At 47.6% G+C, this 25,245-nt stretch overlaps 2 long non-coding RNA genes across 2 annotated transcripts; both read left to right on the top strand.

Annotated features, from left to right (window-relative positions):
• Positions 1–1,758: 1,758 nt before the first annotated feature.
• Positions 1,759–11,087, top strand: LOC141567859 (uncharacterized). Its single transcript, XR_012490775.2, has 3 exons — positions 1,759–2,472; positions 2,851–3,063; positions 10,547–11,087. It is a non-coding gene; the product is annotated as an uncharacterized LOC141567859 (long non-coding RNA).
• Positions 11,088–14,293: 3,206 nt separating this feature from the next.
• On the top strand, positions 14,294–15,494 carry LOC141567830 (uncharacterized). Its single transcript, XR_012490682.1, has 2 exons — positions 14,294–14,545; positions 15,335–15,494. It is a non-coding gene; the product is annotated as an uncharacterized LOC141567830 (long non-coding RNA).
• The last annotated feature ends 9,751 nt before the right edge of the window (positions 15,495–25,245 follow it).

Raw genomic sequence — 25,245 nt, 5'->3', positions numbered from 1 at the left:
CACAGCATTTATCTCCTCTGCCATCTTAACCAGTTTCATTTCTGAGACAGTAAATACTGATAGACATAATCCACATAAACAAAAGTTCTTTGAGGATCTCAATAATAGAGATTTTTAAGGGTGTAAATGGTTCCTGAGACCAAATATTTTGAGAACCACGGGTATACAATGTTTCTTAAACTTATTTAATCTAGAATCCCTCTTTGTCATCCCTTTTAGGTCAAGTAGCAGATATCAGCATGTGTTGGTAATAGTCTTCCATCAGGGAGCCTTGGATTTGATCTGTTATGGAGCAGGAGGGGTGAAGTATTGCAGGAGATAATAGTTTGGAGCATGGAGTTAGTTAACCTGAGTTCAACTTGTGGCTCCCTCACTTAGCAGCTGTGTGACTTTGGGTGTGTGATTTAACCTTCTGGGCCACAGTCTGCCCACCTGTGATGATGATGATGATGATAGTAATAATATGACCTACAGAGTAGGTCTGTTGTGATCATATGGGCAGGGCACCAGGTATGAAGTGATTACTCAGTAAGTACTTGCTAATATTTCTACTATGTAATAATATTACTACTATAGTTGTATCTTAATTTAGAACAACAACAACAATAATAAAAGAAACAGTGACTCAAAGTCATTGAGGAACGGAGGAAGAATTTAATTTAAAAATGAGTAATGAGGAAGACTGGTAGTTAGACGAAGTGGCTTCTCTGGGGTATGCCCTTGAGCCCTCACCTGGAAAGGCCGGTGTGGGTTTCAACAGTGGTTGGCAATGAGGAGGCCTTGTCTTAGCCAGTCTGTGGTTTAGGTGGAATCTAAAATGAGAGTGGTTTTTGTACCCTTGCTTGCTCAGCCCAGCCTTCGGGGGATCAAGAGTGTGTGATGGGGCTTGGCCTCCCCAGATAGCACTCTGGCAGCTGCATCTGAAAGGCAAATACCAGGAAAATGCCTCCTCTGTCCTGGACTGAACAAATCTGTCTTCTCGCCCTTTGCTGGCTGCTCCCTGCTGTCTACTTCTGAGTAACTGCTTCTTTGGCTGGTGGAGTGAAACGAAGGGACAAGCTTGTCCTTGGTATATTTATAGCCAGGAAGTAGGAAAGTTCAGGAGTAAAACCAGAGCAGGGAAACCATCTGAGGCTCCAAGTGGACAGTAGAGAGTGTGTGAGTGAGTGTGTGTGTGTGTGTGTGTGTGTGTGAGAGAGAGAGAGAGAGAGAGAAAATGTGTGTGAGAGAAAGAAAGAGAATGTGTGTATTTGAGAAAGAGAATGTATGTGCGTGTGAGAGAAAGAGAATGTGTGTGTGTGAGAGACAAAAAATGTGTGTGTGGGTGAGACAGAATGTGTATGTGTATGTGTGCAAGAGAGAGAAAGAAAGAATATGTGTGTGTGTGAGAAAGAGAATGTGTGTGAGAGAAAGAGAATATGTGTGTGTGTGTGTGAGAGAGAGAGAGAAAAAATGTATGTGGGGGTGAGAGAGAATGTGTGTGTGTGTGTGTGTGTGTGAGAGAGAGAGAGAGAGAGAGAGAGAGAGAGAGAGAGAGAGAGAGAGAGAATGTGTGTGCGAGAGAGCGAATGTGTGTGAGTGTGTGCATTAACAATTTGGCCAAAGCCTTGATTATCTCCAGAAGCAAGCTTGATTGGCCAGGTGAAGTTCAAGACCAGAATTTCTTTCCTTATCTGAACTTGGTTTTACTGCCTGTAAAATGGGAGCAGGGCTTGTGTCCTTGATGAACCTCTAAGGCACGCAGTGGTGGAAGTAACATAATTATAAACTGTTGCAAACATGAAGTGCACTAGAAGGCATTTGTTTCCTCTCCAACCCAATAAGAAAAACCACAGAATTGCTGGCTGAGGAGGGAAAAAATGTCAAAACATCAGCAGTTCAACTATCTGAGGCATCCTAAGCCTTCTTTCAAGTTTCCCTTGTCATGGTGTGATAACAGCCGAGAGCAATCAGCCTGAGGAGAAGGCGCTTCCATCTGCTCGGCACACAATGTCCTTGGCTTCCATGGATCTTCTGCAGACGGAAGCTGCTTTTAGACCTTGGAGCCACAGCAGGGGCAGCTCTGGGCAAGGGGGCGGGCAGCGCTTCCCCACCCTGGTGTTGGCAGAGGTAAGCCTCTGGATAAAGGGCTGGCCAAGGGAAGAGTTGAAGTGATGAAGGGAAGTCTCCAGAGTGCTGCACAGTAGAATGGGCCCCTCACTGAGGAGGGCTGGTGAGCACATTTGAGCCTGGCGCCCTGTGACCTTCCTTGTGTTATATTGAAAGCCATGTCCCCCTTTGCAGCGGTGAAATAGGGGGTAACATCTGCATTAGATGACGTCTAAAGGGGCTGATCCACCTTGAAAATACCTCCACGTTGCAGTCATCCAGCTTGGCTAGATGGCAGGTCTGTAGAGGTGCCACTTGGCCTGGAAGGACAGCAACCGTGGACTTTCTTGCGTAATCTGGGACACTGGAGACATTTCAGACACAGTAAGTCACTCCTTGGAGCACTTGCATCCTGCATCCAGCTAGAGGATAGAAAGAGTTGCTATTAATAATTACCCTGGGTAACAGGAATAAACTGGGATTATCTGGGTAAAGGGGGCATATGGTCATCTACCTCAAGGTCATGAGAGACTGGCAGAGGTGCTGACCCCATGGGGTTTCCCACGAGAAAGTGGCCAAGCCACCTCACAAGGACTTAGTGCACAGAGAGGAGCCCCACTTTGTGCCTGAGGAGAGGTTGGCCAGTGGGGGACGTCTTGGGAAAAGGACAATAGAGGGTTAGTCAGTTGGTGAAGGGGGACCTTCCTAGAGGTCACGTTTGGAGACCCAAACTGGAGTCATCATATGCCACACATTTTCTAGGGTCCCATTCTTTTTAAAGTACTGTCACGAGATCCATGATTTAGCCAGAAGATCCCATGGAGCAGTCCCAGGGGAGACGGGCCGATCGTCACTGGAGAGTGAGGACCTGGAGGAACAGCTGTGCCCAAAGCCATCGGCCTGGGGGAGGGAATTCATTTCCTGGTATCTGCTGAGGGAATATTCTATCCACCACGCCATCCACCAGGATAAGCGGTAAGTCTGAGTTTCTCGTAGAGCATGTCCATCCAATTGGTGACCTTCTAGAGAGTCCAGAAAATTCGGAAGAAGAAGCTCCTCTGTGCCATGGAGCTGAGAAACCCTTCACGCTGAGGAAGGGGAGGTTAGGAGCCTGTGTGGATGTGGGGCCTTTCTCTCCTTGTGTATTTACACCAGCTCAGCACCCCCATGCGCAGGGAGTGGCTGGATGCAAATCCTCCAAGGAGTGACTTACTGCCTTCGAAATGGCATGGAATGGCAGGATCAGAACTGAAAGTGGTCTTGATGGTCCTGTCCTCAATTTCCTTACCTAAGAAATGAGGAACCTGGCGCCTGGAGTGGGAGGGGCGGGGGGAGCAGGCAAAGTGTGCCTACTCCAGGCCAGGCACCTCATTGGCATGAATCTCATTTAACCTGCAAAAGATGCCGAGATAGGAAATTTAACCAGAGATTAACTCTGTTGCCCAAACTAGAAAGTGGGGAGGCAGGATTTGAACTCATTTCTCCGTCAGACTCTGAAACCCAGGCCCTTTGTACCACACAGCCCTGCCTCTCTCTAAGGCTTTTCATGTGTAAGCGGTCAGGCCAAGCTGAAGGTACACTGACCCCCGTCTAAGTCTTTTTAGGTCAACTCGCATTGTAAATATTTTCTCTTTGATTTTGCAACGCTCGGCAGTTAGTAACCAGGGCTGCAAAGTGAAGATAAGCTTGTAGAAGAGGAACCTCCCATCTCGCGCGAGGGAACCCTTGACCACTTCTGAATGACTCTCAGGCTGTCAAACGTAATTACCCCAAGAGGTGAACACTGAGGCCACTCTGTAGATATGGCCCGGGTTCGTTTTCCCATGAGCTCAGAAAAACCGGATAAGCCAGAAGCAAATCAGGCCCCGAGATGAGGTGGTAGGATGTGTGGCAGGTCCTGAAAGCCCACTCCACCCCAGCAGAGGTCCTGATGACCCCTGCAGAGATGGACGGGGTGGAGTCCCACGTGAGAGGATTGGCAGGCAGCCCGCTTCCTTCCAGAGACAGTGCCAGGCAAGGAGGGATCTAACTTGGGGGTGGGGCAGAGCAAGGTGGATGTGCCACTGGGCAGTTGTCCTCTGGATCTGCTCTTGTGTGGCCACCTTTTGCTCTGCAGTCTCTGGAGATGCTGGAGAACCAGAGCAAGGGGGTGATGAGAACCATGTCCCAAGAAGACCCTGGGTGTTCCAAAGAGGAAACTCTACCGGGCCTCCTGCTGGGGGGCTGCTGGTCTGTCTAGACAGAGCCTGGATCCTCCAGGAGGGGCAATCATGCCAGCGATGAAGGGTGCAGGGGACTGCCCTTGTGGCAAGGGTCAGCATGGTTGGAACAAACAGGTTGTTTTGGAAAATTGTCTGGTCATCCTCCCCCTTGGCCTGCGTTCAGGGCCCAGTGTTTGTGGAGTCTTTTGTCTCATTTGTTGATCAGCACTCACCATATCCTAGAGAAACAGGTCAACACAAGTGACCCTCTACCCCCTGGGACAGAGTTAGGAACTCTGACCCACACAGAGGCACACTGGACCCCTGAGTCACCACCAGCCTTCCAGCCTCAAGGCCTCTGCTGGGCTACACCCCCCAGCCCCAAAGTGACGCTCCTGTCCATTTCCATCTCTGAGATCCTGCTCACCTGCCAAGGCTCAGCTTCAAGTGTCTCTTCTGTCTTCTGCCACATGACACCTTATCTTCATTTTACACCTTTTTAAATTATGAACATTTCAGACTTTCCCAAAGTAGACAGCAGAGCACAAGGAATCCTGCTGGTACGTCCCTAGAGTCAAGATTTTACCACACTCGCTTCATCTCTGTCTCTCTTTCTGAATTTTAAAAAAGCATCATGTCATTTCATGGCTACATACTAGATTTTGCATCTGTAAAAAAATAAAGACAACTTCAGATGTAATAAGATTATGGTCATAGGCCTAAAAATTACCAGTAACTCCTTGCTATCATCCAGTACCCAATCCATATGGAAATTTCTCCAATTGTCCCAATTTTATCTAAGAGTCATTTCTTTGGAATCTGCCTACCGTTTGATTTGGTTGGGTTTTTGAAGGAATGGGGACAGCTCTTCTGCAGAACCTTCCACACCGGGCTTCTGCCTCACCCTCCCCATCTGTGCTCCTCTCACAGCCCTCACTGCAGATGCCCTCCGTCATGCCCACCGCTGAATTGGCCTCTTTGCCATTCCTCAGTGTGAGCTTTCTGAGCAGGTATGATGTACCCTTTTCATCTCTGTGTTCCTCATGCTTCCCAAGATACTGCATGGTGCACTTTCCCAAGAAAGTGTTCCATTGATTCTCAAAAATGTTGTATCAGAGTGGGTTTTCTCTTTGCCACTTGAAACTTCAAGTCTTCAAATTTTGATCCTCCCCCCAGGATTGGGAGTGATGAAATTTTGATCCTCCACCCAGGATTGGGAGTGACTGTTGGATCCAGTGGGATCTGTACACAGGGCAGAGTGTAGACCAGATGACCTTGAAGACCCAGCATGACTCTGCAATTCTGGGATCCAGAGTTGGGCTGATGGGACATCAACTTTGTCCTGGGATTTATCAATATTTTCATGGTTAAATTCCACAAGCTGGCATTATCTCAGGAGGCAAATCAGGGCATGGATTCTTACTGTTACATTTTATAGCCTGGCAAAGGGCTGAAAGGTTGCTGCTGTCCCTTCCTCATGTGGTTGTGTCATTTAGTGAGGTTGGCTCAGTATGTTGAGAGGGTGGCATCCCAGCACTTCACCCTGCTTTTTGACCTAACTCTCTGATCTCACAACCTCTGACATTTTATTTCTAGAGGTGTGATTGCAAGCAAGTGAGAAAACATGGATATGATTATGGAATTGAGCTTTATGATTCATTGGCTCAACAAGCTCTTATTGAGAATCCACCATGTGTCAGGCCCTGCCTGCTCAGGTTCTGGGGTCCAAAGGTAACCAGGACCCATTTTACTGGCAAGGAGTTCAATGTTTAATGAAAGAGACAGACCACAGTGCCATAGTGGATGGAAGCCCAGGAAGGGCTCCCCTCTCAGATGGCTGGGGTACGCCAGCACTTCCTGGAGGACGCAGCTTCTAAGCTGAGTCTTGAAAGATACATGGGAATTTTCTGGAAGAAGGGAAGGAAGCAGGGAAAGGGAAGAACATTGCAGATATATTCCAAGGAGAGGGACTAGCATGTAGAGAGGGAAATTGCATTTACCTTGTTTTTTCAGAGACACTTGAAATGATTTTTAAAAAATAGGCCTCAGGGGGGTTAAAGGATTTGTGCAAGGAGAGAAAGAGGGATCAGAATTATGGTCCCAGAGTCTCTGCAAGGCAGTCCAGCATCCTGATTTTATTCTGTGCCCGGGTAACACCCTCCCCTCCATTAAGCAACTAAAAACGCTCATCTGCCGTCATGGAAGAGCTGGGCCTGCTGCAGGAAGCACACAGTTGCTGCACCCAAGAAAGAAAGTTGAGGCCTCGTCCACATGTGAGCAGAGGCCCCACGGCCTCTGACAGCACCCCCGTCATGCTTCTGGGGACCGGACACCAAGGGCTACAAACTTCTCAGAGAATGGAGAAGAAGGCACAGACTGTTTTATGTTGGTTTCCTGACAAGCTAGAAATACAGACTACTGACCAAATAAGATTGTTTGATGGTTTATATAGTATATGAAAACCATGGTGGTTTATTATATATACAAGAAATGTTATTAAATATGGGCTAATCCAACCAGAATCTTGAGGACGACCAAGAATTTTCTTCTCTTCTCCACATCAGATGATTTTTAAAGATCCCTAAAAAGATTAGCAGTGTTCCCCTAGAATAGTTCTGTGAGCTGTTTTGAAACCCCTTGACCCTGAAGTATTTGGCACCGAAGCTATCACCATAGCAGCAGGCACTTCACTCCGAAGACTTTCTTAATTAGAAGAAATACGAAAACTCACAGTGACCCGGCACCCACTGTGTACCAGACGCTATTCTAGACACTGCCACACACTCTTCTGTTTCATTCTCATTAACCTAACCAGATACATTCATTGTTAGCCCAGTGTTTACCTGTGAGGGAACCAGTATTCTGAGAGGTTAAATAACTGTCAGTGTCACAGAATCAGGAGCAGAACTCGCACCCCAAAGTCTCCTCTTCACTCGGCATCATGATTGTATTTCATACATGGCAAGTGGTGCTTAAGATTTAGCTCCCAAGGCAGACCCTGGGTTTCAACTCAGGCTCCAATAATTACTTACCCCGACATGTTTTGCCTCAGCTTTCTTTCCTACTTGTGAATGGGGTGATAATGGCACTTTTGTCCTCAGAAGGATTCAAGGAGTCAGTTCAGCTAAAATGCCCAGAACAGTGCTTAGCTCCAATAAGCACCCCTGAGTGACAACTACTACTGCAGGAACTTTTGCTTGAAATCAAGGTGACCTTTTGCTTTTGCTTGTCTTATTTGGGGGGAGGACAGCGTGTTGGCATATCTCTGAGGGCAGCATAGTTGGCTCAGACTAAGCAGTGGCCTGGCCAGGACTGGGCTTCTGCCTGGCAGAGCTGGGAAGAACTGATGGGTATACAGGGTCCCAGAAGCCCTGGGGTGTGAGGCTGACTCTGCTGGACTGGACCTGTGGGACAGGCCAAGCATGGAAAAGCACATAGTTTGTGGGAAAGTGGCCCCTGGAAATAATTGAAAGTTGAAACTCTCCCTGACTTCAGTGATGCTTCAGGTTCCTGAAGGTGGTGCCAGGGGATAAAGAACATGGGCAAGCCTCCACCTATGGGGTGGGTCCAAACCGACCCCCGAGTATGCAAAACAAGGCTCTGGTCAAAAGCCAGCCTGCCCAGGAATCTGTAGCAAGAGCGGAACCGTGTCCTGGGGTGTGAAGCTGCTGGTGCTGCCCAGTGAGGAGACCAAGGCCTGGAGTCTGGCTTGGCTGAAAGAACCAGGCAGGGTGCACGGAGCAGGCAGACAGAGGACCGGGGGCGGGTCCCGGCAGGGAGGTGGGTGGCACTGTGCGTGTAGGGAGGTTTACTGAGCCACATTCTGAGGGCTCAGAGGACAAACCTCTGGGCCAATGGAGGAGGACTGGGAAGTCACAAAGCCGAAGAGGAGAAACAAGGGCAGGCTGGACAGTAGATGGGACCTTGGCCCACAGCAAAGGAGGCTCGCGCTGGGGTGATGGGCCGTTTCTAGCTTGGTCAGTGAGGGTGAGGGTCCAGGCAAAAGGGGCTGGCGACTGCAGCAATGTGACATGCAGAGGGCACCGTGCTCACTCGGGGAAGCGGCCTGGCCACGTCCAGCCCTGCCACTTGCCGGATGGGCCCTTGGGGCAACTCTCTCCAGCCTGTTGGAGCCTCAGCTTTCCCATCTATTAACTGGGGACAATGCTATCTGTCTTGTTTATGGGACGAAGTACAGACATGAAAAGAACGAAGCCTGAGCAGATGGCATGACAGGGGCGGGCCCGCACCCCCACTTTTTCTACCTAGTCACTTCGCCTCCGTGGGTCTTCTTCATGTCATCAGAGATAAAAATAACCTCATTTCATTGTGTAGGCGAAGGTTCTTAGTGCCCAAAATCTTAGGCATTAAATCTTACGCATTAAATCTACGGCAGAGTAAGTGCACCATAAGGGCTGGGGACCCAGGTGCGGTGACAGAGATCACAGCCGGTGGGAGCTGCGTGCCCTTGGAGAAGGGCAATGTTGTCGTGTAGCTGTGAGTGGCAGGGTCCAGTGCCCCGCCCAGTGACCAGGGCCTTGTTCACCTTGTCTCACAGCAGTGAGAACTCTGTGTGCAGGTCAAAGCCTGTGTCTCCATGCACCAGGCTCGCCCTCCATCATGTCCCTACCACACTGAAATATACATGTCCCCATGGTGGGAGGAGCAGCAGGCCTCTCTCCTCCTGGCAACGAACGTGTGCAGGTGGAGCTGAGTGTCACTCTGTGTCTCCCAGGGTCTACCCACTCCCTGAACATGATGGCTGTTAGAGGGACAAGGTCATGGTGATATATGCAGAACCCCATCAGTCCGTTCGGCAGGTGGCTTTAATGGCTGTCTTAGAGGTGACATTCCATTAGGGGTGATTGAACTTAATTTTAATGGCAGGATGACTTACTGTTTCATCATCTTCTCCCAAGCCTGGAGGTCAGGGGAAAACTTTCTGTCCTCCAGGAGTTACACTTTGAATTCTCCATAATACCATGTCAATCTTGGCTCATGCTAAAATATTGAGCTGTCAGGGTACCCTTTTGCTGACAAACAGGTTTGTTTGTCACCATGGGCCTCTTGGTTCAGTGACCCTGGAGCCAGATGGCATAGGGTTGAATGCTGACTCCACCAGTCTGCTGTGTGGCCTTGGGTGACTTACTTAATTTCTCTCGGTCTCAGTTTCCTTACCTGTAAGGTAGGGTGATAACAGTGCATGCTTTCTGGGCTTGATGAGAGGAGTACAGGATGTGGTGCATGTGAAGTGGTTAGAGCAGCTCCTGTAACACGGGAATGTGGGGAAATGTGAGCTCCTGTCTTAGCTCTCTAGGGACGGGACTAGAAAGGCAGCCATTTACAAAACACGTTCAAAACTAGAACGAACCGGTCATCGGGCTAAGGCAAGGGGTTCAGGAAAGAGTAGGTCAGTGTGGAAAAGCAGATGGGGGTTGATTGTAGGGGCGTCAGAAGGCCAGGCTCAGGGGCTTAAACCACATCCCACGCGACACACTGCTGAGTGGAGAGCTTCTGAACGTCTCACAAGAGGGAAAGAATAGGAAAGAGGCATTTTTGGAGGATCTTTACGGACAGCAGGAATGGAAAGACACAAACATATGTGAGTGCCACCATGAAGGAAACCCCTGCAAGACCTGCTGGCTCATTGGAGGTGGGGGCAGTGGGAGGAGTCTAGGATGACCTTGAGGTGCCCAGCTAGGTGACTAACAGAAATCGCCAGCACGATTTGGAGGGAAGATGGTAGATTGGTTTTTGGATTCCAGGAGGGAATGGCTGCTGAGGGTCCCCACCCAGCCCTTGGGAACTAGGCCAGTGTTGGGGGTATAGATTTGGAGGTCATCTGCCGAGATAAGAGGGGTTTCTCAGTTTTTGAGACTGAGTAGAGAGAGGGGGAAGCATGGAAGATTGAGGACAGGTGCGGGGGACGTTTGCAGGGTCAGACGCTGACAAAGGAAGAGGAAATTGCAAGCAAGGCAAAAAACATGGTGGGAAGAGGCCAGCACCCAGAGGAGGAGACCACAGAGGTGTGGACTGGTGGGAGTCGGGTGAAGCGAGCTGCACAGAGGCCGAGAGGGGGAACAAGGTGGGGCTGTTGGAGCAGCTGCTGGGCAGACATGCAGGAGCAGCCTTGTGAGCTGTGGAGAGAAGTGGTGCCAGCAGGAAGGAGCACAGGTTGTCAGGCAAGTCACCAGTGGGAGTTAGTTTTAAGGTTTCTAAAAAGTGCCAGCAATGAGAAGACTGTGTCTTCCTCAAAGGGAAAGATACCAGCGTACCTGGAAGTTATGATGTCCCATCTTCAACTCACTGGGCTGCCGTCTGGAGCCCAGAGCAGGACCGGCGGTGGGGGAAGAGGAGAGGTCAGGCCACTGGCCATGTGATTTTGAGGAGTCTGGGCCTGGACTTCCCAGCTGTGAAGGGGGTGTTTGGAGTGGATGAAGCCCTCTCAGCCCGAGAGCCCAGCACTGTGCTTCCTGTGCTAGGCTGACCTCCAAGGCCCGGTCCCTTCACCCGAGACCAGAGACCCAAACAGGGGTACTGCAGCCTTCCATCCCACCTCCTAAGAGCCCGCAGAGACCGGAATGACGAACGATCACAGGAACGTCTACAGACAGACTGCATGTGTGTGTGTTGACATGGAGCTGGTCATTGTTGTGTTTACGCACTTGAGAATGTCGGGGTCCAGAAAACTGACCAAGTTCCCACAGCCAGTCAGCGGCAGAGCTGGAATTCAAGCCCTGACACTTAAGCTCGAAGTCTGGTACTCTTCCTATCACCACACACTGTTTTAAAATATAAGTGGATTAAAATAAAAATTTTAATTTGAGTTGTGTGGACAGTTTTGTGTAACTCTTTGAGCTGTTTAATGAAACTGGTTTGGCTGAATTTGAGTTGGGACACCCTGCTGGTCGTGGGGGCCATTGGCTTCTCCAGTATGGAAACAGCTGCTTTTACCCTTTTTGGCTATTTGCAGATGGGGAAACTGAGGTGGCTCCAGATCAGGTTTCTGCTGCTGCTTCCAGACCTGACACCAGTTGACACAGTGCCCAGTGTGTGTCCCAGCTTTTAGAGTTGTCCATGGTCAGTGGATGACAGGCTCTGGCTGCAAGCCGCCTCTTTCCCCAAAAGGTCAGAGTCCCATGAGGACTTAAAGATTCCCCTTGCAGTGGTGCTGTTTTGTACTGCAGCCGAGACTCTGCGGTCCCTTTCTGCGCTGCCTGGGCCTCTGCTTTGCTGCCAGGCCCCTCCCTGTCCAGCTGGTGTCGGTTGGCTGTGATGTGACCTTGTGATTAGCCCCTGTCATACTGAGGTCTCTTTTCCTGTCTTCCTGGTGATGACCTCATCTTCTCCACAGCCCAGTGCTACCTGATGGGAAGTGGGTGGCAGCCTCTCCACCACGTCTGGCAGCTCGTCCCCAGCTACCAATCACAGGTAATTCTACTCTTCCTTCAGGATTACAGTCCCAAGTTGCACTCATTCCGTTTCTTTCAATGCTCCCTGTGGCCCAGGGAGTTAGCACAAAGTCCCAGGGGTGTGTTGAAAGACAATATCTATGAACGCACCCAGCATTGCACCCTGAACTGTCCCTCTCTCCTGACAATTGTTCACTGTCTCTAAACCCAAGCACTTCAACAGGCCCTCTCGGAAGATGAGGTGACGACGGCTGGTTGTGGCCTCTGCCCCTTCTTTGTGGGGTTGTTTGCTCTGTGGCAGAATCCAGCGTTGGCCCCATTATTTCTGAATGAGTCAGAAGTCTCCGCCCCTCTGCTGAACAGGCTTGTGTGTCCCTTGACACATACTTGATACCTGGTGTACTGTTACAAACACAAACCCACAGGGATGCCGAGTAGAGACGGATAGAGGCTCAGTGGGTTTTGGTAAAACAAATGTCGGCTGCAGCTCAGGGACTTCCTCCTGATGAGACTCACCACGGGTGGGCAGCCTCTGAGATGGTACTCAGACAGTCCTGTGTAGTCCCCTCCCACACTGAATGGGGCCGACCCGTGTGACCAAAGGGATATTATGGAAATGACCGAGTGTGACCTCTGCAACTGGGGCAGAGAAGACATTGTGGCTTCTGCCTTGTTCTCTTGGAGGAAGCCAGCCGCCACCTGGTGAGGACACTCAGACAGGCCTATGTAGAGAGGAACTAAGGTCTCCTTCCAACAGCCAACCTTGATTTGCCAGCTGTGTGACAGCGGGGCCATCTTAGAAGCAGATCCTCCCACCCCAGTCAAGCATTCAGATGACAGTAGCCCTTGCTGACATCTTAACGACAACCTCATGCGTGACCCTAAACCAAAACCATCCGGCTGAGTCACTCCTGGATCCCTGACCTACAGAAACTGTGATGTAACAAATGCTATTGTTGTTTTAAGCTGCTAAGTTTAGGCTAATTTGTTACGCATCCACAGATAACTAATACACAGGGACTTATAACTCAGTCTGGACTTGCGTTACAGGTCACATTTTCCAGTGCTCTCCCGAGTGTCCGCCTACAGCTTCTCTTCATCTCCTTCTCCTGGGGCTTCATGTCCCAAGATAATTCTACACCTGTGAGAGGCCATCTCAGACATACCAAGAGCCTGTTCTCACAGTCACTTATGAAGATCCAAGAAGCCTGGTCTTTCAGGCCAGAAGAGATGGGGCCACTGTGTTTTGTTAGTCAGCAGAGCCTCTGGGAGGAGGACCACTAGGAGAGCTCAGAGCCCAGCACTTGGCACACAGCAGGCACCGAATAGATACTGGCTGAGCCAATGAATCACTGAGGGACGTGGTCTCGTACTCTCTGCTCTGCTCAGAGAAACCTAGGGACATGGGACACTGCAGCAGGAACGTGGAGATGAATGTCAAGGTTGGGGAAGGGCTTCAAAGTCATGACAAGTGAGGAATGGGTGGAAAAGCTCAGGACTAGCACCCTACTGGTGGAGGGCTCATGGGCGCGTCTGACTCTGAAGCTCTTTGTGGGCCCTCTGTGCCAGAGGGATCCCACGTGTCCTCTAGGGGTCTAAGATGTGCGACAGGTGGGAGGGGCGTAAGGGCAGACACATGTCACGAAGAAGGACACCATGGATGCTCGGAGGCACATCATGGTACCTGGGGAGGAGATGAGCTGCCTGTCCTAGGAGCTGCCCAGCCCCAGACAGATGGCTGGGATGGGCTGGGAGGACTAGGACCGCCCCCGGACAGGTGCAGTTCTTGTCCCTGGACCACACTGTGAGAAGCCCTTTGGAGGCTGCAGTCCTGCTCTTCTCTGCTGTGGAATGTCAGTGGGCTGGATGGAGGAAAGCCTTTCCTGGCACTTGCCCAGGACCTCTTGGTGGATTTTCTGGCTACTCCAGACTGCAGTGGCGTATTCGCCATGACTGAAGGGGTCCCTTGTCCCTTTGGCACTTTGTGGATAGCAGGGGAAATACACCACAGTGCCCTGACCCCTCTGAAGAGTGGATGAGTCATCACTGCAGGGGACCCAGCATCCTTTTCCCAGTCACTGAACTTGTGAACCAGGCCCAAACCATCCTTCTTTCTGTAGGTTTTAATTAGGGAAACAAGGTGGCCTTCCAGAAACCAGTGCTGTGATTCTGGACAGGGAGTGTCCTGGACTCTGCCTGGGGCAGTGAGGTTGGGGAGGGGACCAGGGGCTCTGCTTGATGCCAGGGGAACAGAAGTCCCTCCTCCAACCTCCTGTCTCCAGAACCCCTCCGGTTGGTCAGTATCTATGTCTTTGGGCCCCCTGCACGCTGGACCCTCACTGGGCCCTGGCTGCACCAAGCTCCCCCCATTAGTGACAGAACAAATGCCCTCTCTTTGGTTTGCTATGAACCAAACCAAATCACCTCCTGCATGTGGATAGCATGCAGACTGGTGAGAACTGGATGCTTTGTGGAGAAACTGCTGTCTCTCCGCTCCCTGCACCCCCATGGCCCCTGCCCCTCGGTGCGTCTCTTTGAAGTCCGAACCAGCAGAATGAACAGTTCTTTCCCGGGGCAGCTGCTCCACTAACTTCCCACGCATTGTGCTCTGAGCTCATAAACTCAGAGGAATCAAAGGGAGATGCCACGAGCGCAGGCCCCAGGGATGTGGCTTTGGAGGCTCAGTTTGCTTTCTTCTTTCCCTGTGCGTCAGACCTGCCACAGGCTCTTGCTCTTCCACAAAGGAGGGCAAAGCAGAGCTGTGGCCAGGGGACTTCAGGCTGGAAGAATGTTTAAGGCTGGGGATGACAAGCTTCCGTCCCAGGCATTGCAAGGGAAATGCAGGTAAGTGAACAAACATAAGAGCTGTTGCACTTATGTTGCCTCTGACTAAGCTCTAAACATGACAGGGAAGTCAGGTCAGGCCTGGGTCCAACTGAAGGCTAGAGATGGAATATTCCGGGCTTGGGAGTGTTCTCTTTCCTCTGCTGGTTGCAGGAACCTATTGTCTGTTGTTGAAGACGGTTTGCCTAGAAGCCCCGACTCATGGCCAGTTTTACTCCAAAGCAGGGATTGGCTCCTCTTCTTGAAAAAATGCAGCCTCTCTGTTGACCTCATATTTTACCAATGGGCAAGGGTTTATCCACATGGGGTGGGCCTACGGGTCTTGCAGGCACCCCAGCTGCTCCTTTATCCTTGACTTTGCCCCATTCCTCCGAAGTCAGATTTTGAGTTGGAGAAAATACCTGGCAAGGGTGAAAAATGATAGGTTTAGTAGAAGCTTAAGGAATTGACAGGGAAAGGCTTAATTTAGTTTACTTTTGTTTTTGAACAGATAATTTATTTTCCTAGTTCAGAAATCAAAGCTAAAAAGCCTCGATGCTACCCTCACTCTCCTATCAACCCCAATTCAAGTGAACACTTGTATGAGTTTCTTGGGCATCTTTATCAAATACCACACACACACACACACACACACACACACACACACACACACACCACACACACCACACACACACACACACCACACACACACACACGCACACACACCAGAAACAAAAAATATATATCAAAACCAAAAAAAGTACATATATAGGTAATATGTTTTTTCCTTTTTCTTTCTCCCTTTCACAGGAGAGGAAATCAAGTGGCTCATGAAAGGATGAAAGGACCTTCAATCTCCCTTATGTTCAGAGAAATGGAAATTAAAACTACCACAAAATGCCCATGTGACAATCCCCACAAAAGTTAGCATTCTACCCAAACTGTTTTGGGCTTTGTTCTTTTCACTTAATTATTTGTATGTCTTGGAGATCTTATGATTGGTGCATAAAGAGCGTCTTCGTTCATTTTTATAGCTTTCTAGGATCCTATTTACAGATGACCCATAAATTTATTTTACCTGCTTCTTATTACTGGGCCCTTGGCTTGCTCCCAATCTTCTGCTGCTATGAACAGGGCCACTTGGGACAATTCCTGTGCATGCAAATACATCTTTAGTTCTGCGAGTAGGATTGTTGGGTCAAAGGGTAAGTGCGTTTGTGATATTTACAAGGTTTTCTAGAACCCCTCAATGGGGTTATACAACATGCATAGTCACCAGTAATTATTTAGGGGCCCTTTTCTCCACCCTCTTCTCCACCCCCTTCTTCATCCTCTTCTCCACAGGCATCGCTTCGCAGTTTTAATTTGCATTTCTGCTATTAAAGCAAGACTGAGCATCGTTCCATTCTTTTCAGGGCTGTTTGCTTTTCCTCCTCTCTGAGCTACCTCCTCATGTCCTTTGTCCATCTAAACAAAAATTGTACTGTTGGTGTGATCTTTTTTCTTTACAATTTCAAAGAGCTGTTTCTATGTTAAGGGAAGATAAGCTGTCTGTGGTTGGAGTTGCGAATATTTACTCCACATTGTTGTCTTTTGGTTTTGCTAATGATGTGGGTGTGTGTACACATTTGTAAAAAAATTTAGGTGGTAGAAAATTGTAATCACTCTTTTTTTTTTTATTTGGTATGGATTCTATGTAAAAGAAAGGCTTTCTATACTCTAAGGTTCTATAGCAATTGGCTCATGCTTTCTTCTAGTACTTTCATTTTTATAGTTTTGATCCATTTGGAGTTGATGCCATTGCAAAGTATGAGGTATGGATCATACTTAACTCTTTTTCAATTGTCTTGTTTCATTTACTGGCCCATCCACAATGATTAAACATGTCACATTTGTAATTTACTGAGTTTCTGATTAGGATTGGGTCTCTTTCTATATTTTCTAGCTTATTCCACTGGCTGTGTTGTCTGTCCATTAGCCAGACTATGCTGTTGTCATTATTTACACTGTATGATGTGCTTTGATATGTGGGGTGGCTGTTTCTGCTCACCCCTTCTCTTTTGTTCTTTTCTCTTGCTTCTCTTTTCCTTTTCCTGACTGCTCTGGCTTACTTCATTTGCCTTATGAACTTTAGAATCAGTTTATTTAGTCTAAAAAGTTGATATTTGTGTTGAGGTCACATTACATTTATAAGTGAATTTAAGGAGAATTAACACGATAATGAATCTTCCTCTCTTAGAACATGATACGTGTTTCCATTGGTTCTACTCTTCTTTTGCATTTTTAAAGTTTTTTTCTCTCAGACATTTTGCACGAGTCTTAAGTTTATTTGTATGTTATTGTGTTGCCATTGTGGAAAACAAACTCTTGAAGGAGGCACCATTTTCCTCACTATGTGCTCTACCTGGTTGCTGTTTGTATATATAAATGCTGTTGTTATCCAGTATGTTACTGTGTAATATGCTACATTAATGAACTCATTGTTTGCACTTTTTTTTTCAGAATGCTTTTAATTTAAGGAATAACTGTTATTTGGGAAAGTGTCCATAAAGGATATTTCAGCAATCAGAAGCAGGCAGTGACAAATAGGTTTGGGGAAAACCACAATTGGGGTGGGGATGCTAAACAGTGTGCCTCTTGAGATTTAGGGGTCCTTCAGTGAGGTGGAGTTGGGGGGTTGTAACCAAATTTCAGAATCTCCACTTTAGAACAAGGTTAAGAAGGTGTAAAAGCACAGCAGTTACCTGGAAAAGAATTAGCGATGAATTCATATGCGGCTATATCCCTTAGAGCCTTAAGGCACAGAAGGGAAGTGCCAAGGCCCATTGCAAGGGGAAGCAAGGTTCTCATTGGCTACAGAACCTGTGGCTGTGGGCAGAACTGCAGGGGCATCGGCCACCTAGGGCCATGGGCCCTCTCAGAGCCACTCCCCAGAACCCATCAGTGGGATGATCTTAGAACACGGGGAAAGGAATGGTTTGTCACTCATTTGTGCCCTTGGAGAGGGACGGAAAAGTGGAATTAACAAGTGGTGTGTGAGGACCCAGTGAGAGAGCCCGCTCTGTGGCAGTTGTGGTCTGAGGCAGACTGAGCAGGGACAGCACACTACCCAATGCCTTTGGGGTCTCCCACTGTTTATTCAACGACGAACTTGGGGTTTGTCTGGGACTCAGGGAACTTTGAGAAACAACGTTTCTTTCTTCTTCACCTTCACCCCAACAATTAAGAGGATGGGCAGAGCCGTTATTAGGCACCTATGTGTTGTGCTTGGTGCCGTGTGTACCATTTTATTTAATGACTGGGCTGTCTGTCCTCGCGACAGTCCTCCAAAGTGTTCTGTCTGCTTTTCAGGATGAAGAAACAAAGGCTCAGAAGAGCACCTAACTCCCCTAAGGCAGATGGGGGTGCACCACGCAGCCAGTAGGGAGATGGAGCAGGGTGCAGGGAGGAGGACCCGAGAGAAGCCCTGGACTCTTCCTTCCCTTGTGTTAGTGGAAGCAGCTCGGCCTCTCCTGCCTTGCTTATGAGTTTCCCACTGAGCTTTGGTTTGAAGACTGGAGTCTACCTGTCTCCAGTAGGGCTCATTCTTGTATGTTTCTTATCCCCAGTGCTGGGTGCTGGGTTGGCAGCCTCCCCCACTCCTCTCCCTGCCCCCACCCCATACCCATCACTGTGGTCCCCCTTTGCCTGGTGGATCTCAGGGCTCTCAGCCCACTGAGGGGCATTATTGGGTGTTGAAGCCGCGGAGGGGGCCCAGGGTTGGGAGACAGCAAAAGCGCGGCCGAGCTGATTCCTCGACCTGCCCAGCTCAGCTGCTTGGTCCTCCTCCAACCCTCTGCCACCATCTGCTCCATGCCGGAAGGCCCAGCACTGGAGTAAGCTGATGGTTTTCTCAAGCGCTGTAATGGGGAAAAACTGCTGCCACCCAGCGTCCCCCCATTCCCTCCACACCACAACAAACTCGGCGGAGGCTTTGGTAAGAATTGGAAACTTGGGAATTACTCAGACCAAGCTGAGGGACTTTTAAAGGCACTTGAGCTCATTGTATACTTTTACAGATTGAATTTCCTTTGCATTTAATGACTAATCGTCCTTGGTGCTTGTATTATCTTACTCTAAGGTGTTTAAGAAAACTAGAAATGAGTACATTTTTTAATAGCATCATCATCATCACCCTTTGGCTTCCAAATTGTGTCGAATCTAACATTGATGGGTGAAGCCAGCACCCTCATTCTTATCACCATTACTAGTGAAATAAACTTGAATTAAATAATCAGCCCTTAATGGAGGAGCTCAGTGCACTAGACCTGATACCAAATTTGAGAAAACTCAACTTTAGAGGTAGGAGAATCACCAGCTCAGGAGAGGACGTCATTTATTCCACATTCTTTGTAAAGATGAACGCAAATCCTAGGAAAACACTGTGCCTGCTCTTCTTGGAGATTGGGAGCAGTTATAGCTGTGAGGACCCTGTGTCCTGGGCAGAATTCCTTGGCAGGATGGCTGCATTTCATGTGCTTGGGTTTGGCAGTGGAGACCAGAATCCAATCCAATGTGGCCCCTTCTCTCCAGGAGCTTACAGTTAACGAAAGAAGCTTCACCCTATAAGGTTCTATAGCTCATCTTCTAGACTTCACCCTTCTCTACAGCTGTATCAGCTATAAGGATTACAAACAAATGCCACAGGGGCATGACGGTTGTATGTGTCAACCGGGAAAGACTATCGTACCCAGTTTTGGTCAAACATCAGTTTAGATATGACTGTGAAGGTTTTTTTTGTTTGTTTGTTTTGTTTTTTGGTGTGAATGACAATGAAATCCGTGGACTTTGAGGAAAGCAGATTACCCTCCACCACGTGGGTGGGCCTCATCCAATCAGTTGAAGACCTTAAGAGAAAAGACTGAGGTTCCCAAGGAAGAAATATTCTGCCTCCAGACTTGAGACTTTGGAAGCAACTCTTCCCTGGCCTCCAGCCTGCCGGCATGCCCTGCAGATTGATTCCAGACTCGCCAGGCCCCATGGTACACACTCATCCCATTGGTCCATTTCTCTAGAGAACCTTGATGAACCAGGGGCAAAAATCATAGTTATGAGCATCACTAAACAAATTCTTCAGGACAAATGACTTCCGTAGATCGGTGTTCAGAACACCAGTGAAGGTGTCTGAGAATTTTGGATACTTCCGCAGAATTTCTGTAATGCAGATACGATTTATGGGGTCCTCATGGTGTGTGAATAATGCACTGAATTTGAGAATTCAGAAATTTGGATCTGGGTCATGGGTTCGGATTTCTACATACCAGCACTTGGTAGGTGGGAAGGGAGCACCACATCCCCAAACATAACATTCCTCCCTCCATCAGCGGCCTCGTCCATCCTGACACATTACACATATGAAACAGTTACCACCTGTCAGGACCGGGGCTGGGAGTTCACATGCGATGGCTCTGCAACAGCTCTGAATGGTAGGCATAGTACTTCCCATTTACTGTTTACAGAGAAACTCCTTCTGAAGTGGCACAGTCAAGAGTTGGCAATTACCCCTTTTTACATAGCTGCAGAGATGGTACCCCCATCTGCAGCAATGAGGTCGGGGGTCCTCTCCCAGTCCTCTGATCAGCTGAGAGAGACACAGGAATTGTTGGTGGGGAATGGTGTAAGTATTAGGTAACAAGCAATGACATGGGGGAGTAGGTGAGGGTACTATTAGGGAGAAGAGTGCCTCTGAGGGGCTCTGCAGGTGTCTGAGAGCCTGGCGAGAGCAGACTGCAATGGCATGGGCCATAGTTTTCCCCCTCCCTTCCAAAATAGCTCTGACACCAGCCTTTACTGTAAAGCAAATAAAGAGGGAAGATATCACTTTTATAAAGCGGGGACAGTGCCTCAATGTCACATTGCAGGGATAAATGCTTAGACATTATTCTAGGCAAGAGTCAAATGAAACCAAAAATTTTCCTCTGAACAAGGTTGCTCCATGTAACAGATCTGTTACTCAATGCTGGGGGCGAGGGGACCAGGGCTTCTATGCCTGTCTGTCATCAGCCATCGGTCATTGGTTACGGGCTGCCCCTTAAACATTCCCACATTTTTCTGGTTCCTTACTCATGCAAGCTCTAACAGCATCCAGGTAACACTCCAAAAAAGAGCCACAGGTGGTGGCTGATGGAAGGGCAAGCATCCTGAAAGGGCAGCAGGATTCAAACTCGCGGCCACTGTTCTTAACCGCTGTTCCCCTGAGAGGTCACATGGTGGCTTCATTCCACCGTGAGCCCGTGTCCTTCGGTTCCTCCTTCCCTTCTCTTTGCTCACTGCTTCTGATCCTGGGTGAATGGGGAAGTGAGAGAAGGACAAGTAAGTTTCTGTGATGGTGCCAGCTGCGAGGAAGACGCTGGTCTGCCTGGTGGAGCCCATTGCTCGGGGCTGGGTTGGCTGCCCAGGAGCCAAAGTCTGGGCATCAGTCGGTCAATTCAGCTTTCCCTTCAGTCGCTCAGCCCTCAAATGTTTTCTAACACAACACTAGATATATATATACATATATATATATATATTTTTTTTCTACTTTGCCATCTCCTGTGCATTTTTTAAAGAAAATGTAATTCTCACGGCTTTGAATCTTTATACTAAGCTCCTCCTCAAACTGTGCATTTTCAAGAGCTTTTTTTTTTTTTTTTTAGCTTAAAAATAATATTTACAACATGTTTGTCTCTTGGCAGGCTGTGTGTGACTGTGTAAACACATCTCCTCTATCACTGTAGAGATTTGCCCAAACATAATTAGTTTTACTGGTCTACCCAGGGTTTACCCTCCAGTATTAGGTTATGGAAGTCTTGACTGAAGACTCTCGCAACTGACACCTTCATGCAGCCATTACCAGCAGCTCGGATGGGAGGAAAAGCAAGCAGGTTACAAAATGACCCCGACAGCTTGTATTGGCCTGCGTTTCCCGATGGTGGATTCTAAGTCCTAATAGCAGAAACTTCTCTTTTTGGAAACTGTCATTCGTCCTGCAAACATGCCCACAGGCTGTTGTGCAACAGTTACATCCACTCAATGTACTAACTATAAATAAGCAATAAACGTGAGGGGGAATTACTTTCTGATTTGTGCTTCCTGCAGCATTCTGGGAATGTTCAAACATTTCCTGTGTACCTGCACCACATTTGAAAAGATGCCCCTCTCAGCTCCAAAGGGCGCCAGCTCCCAGTAGCTTTTAAAGATCTTGACTTTGAAAGTTTGGCTGCTCGTTGGTCTCTGGGTTGCTGTCCTCACCAGCTAGACCCTGTAAGGGAGAAGGATGTTAGCCAACGACAATTCTAGAACTCTGCTATTACTGTCCTTTCTTCCCTCTGTCTCCATTGTCTTAAGGACCCTTTATTTTACCTTGTCTTGCCTCTTCCTCTTCCCATTTTCTCAGTGTGCTGACCTTGGATTTAATTAGGTCCAACTCATTGGACTCGCAAAGGTGGTGGACTCATCTGGACGAAAGGTCTCCCATCTGTGTGGTTCATCCAGGGCATCTGGCTGGAATCCAACAAGCAACCCCCTGCCAGACCTCAGCCTTCCTTCAAGGGAAAGCAGCAGAAACAGCTTCTCTTTTTTATTTCCACAAAATGTACATCCGCAAAGTACAAAGAGAAGCACATGCTGAATAGAAGTGTCATTGTTGACTCAAGATGCCGTCCAAAGGCCGAAAGAGGAAGTAGTGGACATTTGGCCATCAAAGCCACTCTGGAGGAATCTTCGAAGGAGGCAGAATCTAAGAATCTAGGTGGAGGCCATGATGAGAAGACCATTCTTTGTGTCTTCAGGCAAGCTCTGATCCTTAACATCCTCTCTTTAAAACTTCCAGAACAAGTGTCTTCTCCACCGCCCACCACAGCTTGTCCTGGGAGGGGAAGAAACTGGCCAAGTTCATCATCTTCCCGGAGTTCTCTGAGGAAGGGAGGGCAAGAGTGGGCAGAAGGAGAAAAGCAGTCGTGGTGTGGGCTTGGGGATGCCGTGTGCAGCCAGATTGGAGAGCCCTTTCTGAGCTCATCCTCCCGTCCCAAGAGCCAGTTGGTACCATGCCACATAGAGCTGTGTTTTATAGTACCGAAGAGTAGAATTATACTGAAAGACTTCCAAAGGAGACTTTTCACTCTCCTGTTGCAATGTGAGAATGACTCACTGAAAGGAAATCGTTACTTACACCCAATTAGTTTCTTTCCAAGTGCTCATTAATTTCATTTCCTAGGAAATCTTCACTTTTTACCTCAACTAGGACAGTCATATGTAGTTTCTTAAAGACTATTCAGATCTTCTGCAAACTTGACCCCCAGAACTCAGTAGACTTGAAACATCATTCTCTCTGTCTCTGACTCTTCTGTTTCTCTTTCCCCCGTCTCTCTCTCGGTCCCTCTGTCTCTCTCTGTCTCTCATCCGCCACTTCACCTGACACCATCATGTTCTATCCCACCCCACAAAACCTCAGAAACTGCAGATGGAAAGTTTCCATTTTAGTGCTGATGTAACAAGGCTATTTTGCAACACTGAATTTTAGTCTTAAAAGCGGTAGCTTAGCTTCTAATAGATGTTTGATACTTTTGTTTTTGTCTAATGGACCAAGATGGCTGCAAATGTAATAGAAATAGGCCAATTAATGCTTCATTTCTTCAAAAGTCAGGATAATTGTGAAAAGCTCTTTTAATGGCTAGAACCCATTATTGCTTAAGGCCATAAACTTACGTCTTCAAAATATAGTGAATTAGATAGTTTCATATTAGAATGGCTAGTATTTCCTGCCTTTTAAGGCACCTTCTAACAGTAGCAGAATATTCCAATAACAAAAGAATGAAACAATGAGATTCAGCACGATCCCTTTCACAGCAGCTTTTCCTCATCATAACCTGCTACAAGGCCCTCGTCTCATGTGAAGTGACTAGACTTCAGCAATGACGAGGACAGTTTCTATTGATGTGTCGGAGAAAGATATTTTCCTTTCCACAAACACCAGCTCTATTTCTACGCACTCCTTTTTTGTTCAGCTCCTTGGTGCATTGGGCAAGTCACCTGGTTTAAAAGGTGTTTGCTTTTTGATGCTGTTTTCACTCTTTCCTGTACTTTCTTTGATGGAGCTTGGTTTCTCCTCCCCTCCCCATGTACAACGAACATGAGCACTTATAGTTGAAAAACCCTGTCAAATATATTAGTGTATATTCTTCTTCCTGTCTTTCAAGCTACCAGATGTAGATTTTTCTGCATAATGTTTGCTTTGTCTTAATGAACTTGACCAGTCATTGTACAGAATGCTGCTTGCTTCTGAGTGGTCCTAAGTCTTCAGTGCTGACATACAAGAGCAGCTACATAATTTGTAGGGCCCAGTGGAAACTAGAACTGCAAGGCTTCTTATTCAACACTAATTAAGAATTTCAAGTTGATGACAGAACATTGGACCAAGAGCTGGGACCTGTGCAATGGCACAGGTCACAGCCCCATGAAACCTGTTATTCCTACATAAGTCACTTCTTATGACTAAGCCCAGGCATGATCTGTGACTGAGCCTAAGTTTCTTTGCTATTTTCAGCTTTTAAACTGAGTAAGGTCATTCTGTATCTCTCAGTGCTTTGGAAATATTCCACCGACTACTGGCTACTATTGTTGCAATTGAAAAGTCTGTTGTTAAGCTGCTTGGTTTTTTTTCTTGAAAGTACTTTCCTCCTACTTAATTTTGCAGTTTGGAAGTTTTCCTTGACAATGTGTCTCATTTTGTGTATCTTTCTTTGAGCTATTTTGCTTCCTGAATCTGATTTTCATCATGTCCTAGAAAATGCTCGGCCACTATCTTTTCAAATATCGTGTCATGTTCTGTTCTTTCTTCCTAGCGCTCCTATACAACACGTGCTGGTGCTTCTCATTTTATCTTCTGCATCTAACTTCTCTTTCATTTAAAAAATCTTTTTATCTTTCTGTGTTGCACTCTAGGTGATCTCCTTCTAAGCCATGTCCTGGATCTCCAGTTCTCTCCTTAACTGTTGAATCTGAGGTTGAAACCCGTTCAAGATTTTCTTTTTAAGGATACATGTTTCATTTCTAGAAGTTATATTTGGTCATTTTCCAAATGTGCATCGTCCTTTTTTTTTTTTTTTTTTTTTTTTTTTTTTTTTTTTTTTTAACAGAGTCTGGTTATTTTCTCATAATTGTGATTTCCCATTTTACATTTTAATTATTTAAACCACAATTTGTAGACTCTTTCTAATAGTTTCATTATCGGATGTGCTTGGGGTTCTTGAGGTTTGTCACCATGATGCCTGTTGTGTCTGTTGATTCCTGTCTTGGTGGACGCTTGCTCATGTCTCCTAAAGCATTTTGTAGTTTTATTTCAAATGTTCACTATGTAGCAGAGGACAGAGCAGTTTTTTTTATTTGCTTTAGCAAGTGCTCCTGTGATGTTACTCCATCGGGACTCTTCTCATGTTATTCAATTGACTTGGGGTTTCGAGACCATACAGGTGAGTAAATTTAAACTCCAAACTTGTGTGAAGTGTGGCCTGTGGTTTTGAAACTCAAGGTGACTTTTCCCCCTGCCAGAGCTCCCACTGCACAGGCACCTGATCCAGTGTTCAGGCTGTTTCGGACTCAGGGATTTCCTTCACTGATCTCAGCTGTGCTTTTAAAACCATGTTTTCATTCTTGTACACCATATCTAGGTATTTTGTGGCTAGAAGTTTTTCAGACTCTCCTCC

Source organism: Rhinolophus sinicus, chromosome 6 (genome assembly GCF_057876585.1).
Source record: "Rhinolophus sinicus isolate RSI-liver-muscle chromosome 6, RSI-T2T, whole genome shotgun sequence".
In the NCBI taxonomy this organism is placed as follows: domain Eukaryota; kingdom Metazoa; phylum Chordata; class Mammalia; order Chiroptera; family Rhinolophidae; genus Rhinolophus; species Rhinolophus sinicus.
The sequence above is the reverse complement of the archived record's forward strand: the minus strand, read 5'-3'. Positions and strand labels throughout refer to the sequence as shown.